The sequence below is a fragment of the Eulemur rufifrons genome, chromosome 14, assembly GCF_041146395.1.
Source record: "Eulemur rufifrons isolate Redbay chromosome 14, OSU_ERuf_1, whole genome shotgun sequence".
In the NCBI taxonomy this organism is placed as follows: domain Eukaryota; kingdom Metazoa; phylum Chordata; class Mammalia; order Primates; family Lemuridae; genus Eulemur; species Eulemur rufifrons.
The window spans coordinates 2,326,468-2,334,140 of NC_090996.1; the positions used below are offsets into that span (position 1 = coordinate 2,326,468).

Sequence of the window (7,673 nt, forward strand, 5' to 3'; positions counted from 1 at the left end):
GACCAGCCTGAGCAAGAGCGAGACCCCGTCTCTACTAAAAAAATAGAAAGAAATCATCTGGCCAACTAAAAATATATATAGAAAAAATTAGCTGGGCATGGTGGCGCATGCCCGTAGTCCCAGCTACTTGGGAGGCTGAGGCAGGAGGATCCCTTGAGCCCAGGAGTTTGAAGCTGCTGTGAGCTATGATCCTGCCACTGCACTTCAGCCTGGGAGAGACCCTGTCTCTAAAAAAAGATAAAATACAAATTAAAAAAAAAAAAAGACCACGTCTGCATTGTTACTGGGTCATTGTTTTTAGGTCTTTTCAGTCAACAGCACTAGGGACATACATAAGCATACATACACATATAAATACATATGTCTTTCTAGGATTATATACAATGTATGTATGTAATATATATGTATACGTACATTTTTAAAGATAAAAGTACCTCTTGAGTTCATGCTAATACTACTTCCACTTCAAATTCAATGTTTTCACTCAAACCCTTCTGTCTGATAGAATCAGAATATCCCATAATTGCTTATGTGCTTTATCCTGCATTACATGTATAGCAGTCTCAGAATAGCGACACTAATACTGTCACTGCCAATATAATTCCCGAAAATAGTTTTTAAAAGTTTTTTGTATATGTTCTCCCTTTTCCCTGCTTTTTATAATAATCATTTTACATATGCACGGTCAGAACATACGACCATTATACTTCCCTTTTAATTCCTATTGAGGCTTAGTGCTGTACCCAGCTGTGGGGGTCTACGATGCTCGTCACCGTGCCCGGCGCTCACACGTGCATCGCCAGTCACTCTGACTCTCCAGGGCTTGCCCTTCAGCGAGAGCTCGCGAGAACAGCGCCCCCCCGAGCTCCTGCGTGTGGACAATGGTCTGTGCTTGTGCGGGCAGGGCCCGTGGCCCCTCCACTGGTGGCAGCCCCGGGGGCTGATAGAAAAGATATGGATGAGTATCCTCAAAAAAGAAAAAGGAAGACTTTACACCCTTCTCGTTGTTCAGATTCCTCTAGAATAAGCAGAATTGCAGATGGATTCAATGGAATTTTTTTCTGATCATTGTTACAGTGTCTGTTCTATGAGACAGCCAGACTTAAAATATTTTTACAACAAAGACGATGAGTCTGATACCAAGACGTCAAATGACTTGCCAAAACTTACAGATGGAAGCAAGGCCAGAAACAGAAATTGGAACTACCTGGTTCCCAGTGCTGTACTTAGCGTTCTAGACCACACTGCCTTTCCTACAGAAAAATCCGCTGATGTTGACGTCTGTGATGAAGAACATGACTCCTGAATCACTCAACCGACAAACTCAAGCAGAGAGTCCTACGGAGAAGCTCACACGGCTGAAGATGCTCCAGTTGCCGTGGATGCGCATGCAGTTTCCAAGGATCATGATATAGAGACAGAAAACAATTCCTCTGAGAGTCTCCAAGACCACACTGATGAAGAGCCACAAGCTAAACTTCATAAAATTCTTTTTTTTTAATTTCAAAATATCAAGGGGGTACAAATATTTTAGGTTACATGGATCATTTTTGTAATGCTTGAGGCCCCCGCTAAAGGTGTGCCCATCACCCAAATGGTGTGCACAGCACCCATCAGGTAGGTTTTGCCTCTCGGCTCCTCCCCACTCCCCACCGGTTGACTTCCACTGAGTTTCACTTCCCTCTGTGTGCACGTGCTCGTCCGTTAGCTCCAATTTAATAGGGAGTACATGTGGTGTTTGTTTTTCCATTCTTGAGACACTTCACTTAGGAGAATCGCTTCCAGTTCCATCCAGATGGTTGCAAATTCACCGTTTTATGGCTGAGTAGTATTCCGTGGTATACATGTACCACGTTTTATTAATCCGCTCATGAATTGATGGGCACTTGGTAAAATTCTTGACAACAGCCAAGGTTTGAATGGTCTTTACTGACGGCTAGCAGCAGTGGCTTCCAAAAAATGTGAAGTTTTACAGCAGATATTTTTCTGATTTAAAGCAACATATGGGCCGGGCGCGGTGGTTCACGCCTATAATCCTAGCACTCTGGGAGGCCGAGGCGGGTGGATCGCTTGAGCTCAGGAGTTCAAGACCAGGCTGAGCAAGAGCGAGACCCCGTCTCTACTAAAAATAGAAAGAAATTATATGGACAACTAAAAATATATACAGAAAAAATTAGCCGGGCATGGTGGCACATGCCTGTAGTCCCAGCTACTCGGGAGGCTGAGGCAGGAGGATCGCTTGAGCCCAGGAGTTTGAGGTTGCTGTGAGCAAGGCTGATGCCACGGCACTCTAGCCTGGGCAACAGAGTGAGACGCTGTCTCAAAAAAAAAAATAAATAAATAAAAAAATAAAATAAAGCAACATATGATCCCGAAGCATTAACGTACCGATTCAAATGTGTGTCGAGTATGCAAGGAAATTTTTTCTACCAACATGCTTCTGATGGAACGTGCCAAACTACACTACATGAAAAGGATCCCTACAGTTGCAGTGATTTACTGTCTTAGGACAGTAATTTTTGAGAACCTCAGCCTGCATACTGCAGTCACCATTTTCGTGATCACATCTACTGGTGTGAGCGGTGTGAGGTACAGTCCTTGTCAAGCAGTGAACACTACCTGCATTGCCCGGAGCACAGCTGTGATGAGCAGAACTCGTGTCAGTTCTGTGAACAAGAAACGAATGATCCAGAAGACTTGCATAGCCACGTGGAAAGTGAGCATGTGTGTAAATTAAGGGAGTTAACTGATAAGTATAACAATAGAGGGCAGGGACAGAACAGCCTCTCAAGCAAAATTACCTTTGACAAATGTGAAAACGTCCTTGCATGTCAAGTATGTGGTTTTCAGAGTAGAATTCATACAAATGTTGACAGGCATGGAGCTACTGAATGTACTAAAATTTTTCCTCATGTTTATGATGACAGTGAGATAAGTTTTTCAAGTGTGTTAGAATATTGTAAGAATTTAAATTCACATTCATCTGAAGGGATTCATTTGTGTCAATATTGCAAATATTCAACAAGACAAATTGAAGATCTTAAAAGTCGTCTAAATTTCAAGCATTTGACTGACTTACCTCATAAATGTAGTGACTGCTTGATGAAGTTTAGAAATGAAAGGGAATTAATAATAATAAGTCACCTTCTAGTCTATGAGACAACTTGATTATTCTCTTTATTTTAACCTACAGAATATTAATGTAAAATAATTAATTCAACTTTTTGAAGATGTTAAAATAGATGATTTTAATACAACTCATGAAATTTGCTTTTCACAAGTTTTTTTAGTTGTCCAATTTTCTTGCCATTGCTCTATTTTTAAGTATATACTTGTAACGTAAATGTGGTATTTTCAATTGCATGATAGTTCATAGTTTTAACCACTCTTGGTGACCATCATCCTGTTCCTTGTATGTGCTCCAATTTCATGAATTGAAAAATAAATGTACTAAAGAAAGGAACTACAGTTTTCCTTCCTTAACTATAGGTCCTATTAACTTTTTCTTTTTTAAACTCAAGACAAGCTTAGTTTTCCATGCATAAAGTCATTAAATTATTGCACTGCCCAAACTAAAATGCAACGAAATATACAATAAAGTCCACTGGATACTCCCATTAATAAGAAACCAGACACTACTTTTCATTCCCCTAGGTAATCAGTGGACTTTGTGTGATTTTTTTTTTAGGGGGGGGCATAATGCTCCTTCTTATTTGTATCAAAACTCATACCAAACAATGAGTTCTGCATTGCAAAAGAGGATTTATTTTTTACACCTGTCTTTGTCCACAAGTTAAGCAAAAGCAAACACAGGTGCTGTGTGTGATTCTTTTAATAACACTAGGATGCCAGTATTATCATGGAAAGAAAAGATTTGGTTTTCTTATTTATTTATTTTTTTTTGAGACAGAGTCTTGCTCTGTCACCTGGGCTAGAGTGCCATGGTGTCAGCCTAGTTCACAGCAACCTCAAACTCCTGGGCTCAAGCGATTGATTCACCTGCCTTAGCCTCCCAAGTAACTGGAACTACAGGTGTGAGCCACCACGCCTGGCCAAGATTTGGTTTTCTTGACAGTCTGTTTTAAAATTTTTTTTTCCTAAGCCTCTATCTATGTGTTGAATAATTTAAGATGGGGTTGGGAATGAACTAGTAAAGGGTTACAATAAAAAAGGTAACTATTTCATTTAAAAAAAGATAATAGTCTGTGCTTTTTATGTTTGAAAGTCAGTTTTGCTGGATATAAAATCCTTGGGTCACATTTTTTTTCTTGAATATCTTAAATATATTACTCAATTTTCTTCTAGCGCAAGGCATGGTTGTTAAAATCTGGCAATGACCTCATTTTATTCCTCTCATAAGCCACTTGATAATTTTTTTGAGACAGGATCTTGCTGTCACCTAGGCTAGAGTGCAGTGACATCATCATAGCTCACTGCAACCTCAAACTCCTGGCCTCAGGTGACACTCCTGCCTCAGCCCCCTAAGTGGCTGGGACTACAGGCTTGCACCAACCACACCCGGCTAATTTTTTTTTTTGGTAGAGACAGGGGTCTCGCTCTTACTCAGTCTGGTCTCTAACTCCTGGCCTCAAGCGATCTTCCTGCCTCATCCTCCCAAAGTGCTAGGATTACAGGAGTGAGCCACCGCGCCCGGCCGCCACTAGCTATTTCCAATAGATGCTCAAAGTATGTTTTTTTCTCCTGAAAGTCTAGTTAATTTACTAGAATATTTCTTTGTATTGGTTGTTTGGGCCAAATGTTCTTAGGTACATGGTGTGTGTGTAGTTTCAAAGATTTTTTTCCTTAAATTTAGAAACTTTTTCATTTTTTGTTATACATTTCTTGATTTTATCTTAAGATATATGTCTATACCTTGATTTTTAATATGTCTTCTTGATTGTTATATTTATTCTGTTCACTTGCTTTAGTTCTTTACTTCAGAAACTTCTATATTCTGTTTTGCCTCTTCTTTACTTGTCTTCTGTATTTGTTATTTTCATTCAAGTCATTTTGCTCTCTTCTGTGATTTCTTCACAATGTAAAAATTTGTCCTCCCTTATTTCCCTTAAGACATTATTTATTGGGCCAAGCGAGTTGGCTCACGCCTATAATCCTAGCACTCTGGGAGACTGAGGTGGGAGGATCACCTGAGCTCGGGAGTTTGAGACCAGCCTGAGCCAGAGCAAGACCCCTTTTCTAACAAAAATAGAAAAAATTAGCTGGGTGTGGTGGCCTGTAATTTTAACTATTTTTAGGTTTACAATTCAGTGGTATGAAGTACATTCACAACGTTGTGCCATCATCCCCACTGTATAGTTCCAGAACTTTTTCATCATCTCAAACTGAAACTCCATACACAGTAAAGCAGTAACTCGCCACCCTCCCTCACCCCAGCCCTGGTAATCTCCATTCTACTTTCTGTCTTCAGGAATGTACTTATTTTAGGTACCTTATATACCTGTAAGTGGAATCATAAATATTCGTCCTTCTGTGTCTAGCTTATTTTACTAAGCATGTTTTCAATGTTCATCCATGTTGTAGCATTAGCAGAACTTCATGCCTTTTTAAAGGCTGAATAATATTCCATTGTATGTATATACATTGTATGTATATATTGAATTTTGTTTATCCATTCATCTGTTGATGGACACTTGGCCTGTGTCCACCTTTTGGCTATTGTAAATAATGCTGCTGAACACTGGCATACAAGTTTCTGAGTCTTGGCTTTCAATTCTTTTGAAATTGGCTCTTGGCTCTAATCCTGTCTTTGATTAGGAACGGAATTACTGGATCCTCTGGTAAGTCCGTATTTAACTTTTTGAAGAACTGCCAAACTGCTTTCCATAGCGGCCACACCATTTTTTATTGCTACCAGCAATGCACAATGTGGTTTCAATTTCACCACATCCTTGCTGACACTTGTTATTTTTCAGTTCTTGGTTTTTTGTTGGTTGGCTGATTTTTAATAGTAGCCCTGTTCATGCGTGTGAGGTGTTATCGCGTTGTGATTTTCATTTCCATGTCCCTTTTGATTAATGATGTTGAGCATCTTTTCATGTGCGTATTGGCCATATGGATATCTTTTTTGAAGAAATGTCTATTCAAGTTTCTTGCCCATTTTTGAATCAGTGTTTTGTTTTGTTTTTTTATTAGTAAGAGTTCTTTATATATTCCAGATATTAATCCCTTATCATATATATGAATTGCAAACACTTCCATCCTGTGGGTTCGTTTTTCTTTTTCTTTTTGCTCTCTTGATAGTGTCCTTTGATCATTTCCCCCCTTTTAATTAACAAGTAATTTATGGGGAGATACTTAAGATTATGTATATATTCTCTTCCTCATCAAATTTTCACTCAAGAGTTTTAGCATTTAGCGATGGTTCTTGATTTTTGAGCACCAACCACATTCCAGGGGCTGCTCTAGGCGCTCCCGGTGCGTTGTCCCTGTGTCACCGGTGAGGAACTGGAGCTGAAGAGTGAAACAACAACGACCGGCACTGTCGCCAGCAGGCGGCAGAAATGGGGCAGCCCAGACTGCTGCAGAGCTGGGGATCGTGGCCGGAGCTCGGGAAGTGAATGTTAGCTGGAAACTTGCGACTTCCGTGTGTACTATCCGATCTACTGGGCAAGCCTGTTTCTGATGCTCCCTCCTGTGGTTCCCAAACACCCCCTGATCAAGGGACGGGGTGGGGCGAGCAGACTTTGGGGCTGTGGGCTGGCACATGCTGGGTACGGTCCCCAGTCGGGGGCAGTTCCCTGAAAGAGTGCCGGCTTCTCAGGCTGATCCCCTGTTTGAAGCTTCATGGTTACTGCATGTCTACAGCTTCCCACAGGCACAGCGGGGCCAGGAGCTGGGTTCACAGAACCAGAAGCCCCAAGTTGTGCTTTCACAGGACGGGGGTGGAGGACCCTGGGAACCTGGCAGGTGCTGGGTTAAACACTCCTGTTCTTCGCCCTTTGTGGGGCCTTAGCTGGGAGGACCAGAACAGGAGGGTGGGGTCCTGGGGCTGGGAGCCAGAGCCATGAGTCATAAGGAGACCAAGAAGTCAGGGCCAGGGCAGGGCATGCTCAGCCAAGAAAACTGGAGGAAAGCCCTGGTCCGGATGCTGGGAGGCGGGGAAGTCACCACATGCAGGCGAGGTCACAGGCAGGGATGGCAGTCGGGATTGGAGCCAAGAGCAAGTCCCAGTGAGCCAGGATCACATGGCACTGGGATAGCAGAGCCTGAACATGTGTTTGGAGAACAAGTGCTGGAGGCTTGTTCTCCAGGGCTGACAGTGGCCCAAGCCTTCTACACTGGCCCAGGGCTGGGAATGCACAAGGCCAGGAGGTGCATTAGTTGCAGGTGCCCTCCAGGACCGGGTTTCCTGGTAGATACTCACCTCTCCAGCTGTGAGCAGGCATTTCCAACAGGCCCTGCAGGCCCAGGCGCTCCTCGACTACCTGGGAGGTGCATCTGGCTAGCCGGGGTCACCTGGCCCACCTTCTCCTCCTCTGTGATTACTTGGTCAGGCCCAACCCTCTCTTTGGAGGAAAACTGCTTTCTTCAAGAGCTTTACTCTCAAGACTTTCCATGTCGTGGCTTTTTTCCCCCCCTTCTAACGGTCTTAGGACAGTTAAACTTATGATTTTTTGAGTTTACAATGGTGCTAAAGGGAGATGCATTCAGTA

General features: G+C 42.4%; 2 pseudogenes; one reads left to right on the forward strand and one right to left on the reverse strand.

Moving 5' to 3' along the window:
* The first annotated feature begins 954 nt into the window (after positions 1-954).
* Positions 955-3,168, forward strand: LOC138394784 (zinc finger protein 639-like; annotated as a pseudogene).
* Positions 3,169-3,698: 530 nt separating this feature from the next.
* On the reverse strand, positions 3,699-3,818 carry LOC138394952 (small nucleolar RNA SNORA40; annotated as a pseudogene).
* Between the last annotated feature and the right edge of the window lie 3,855 nt (positions 3,819-7,673).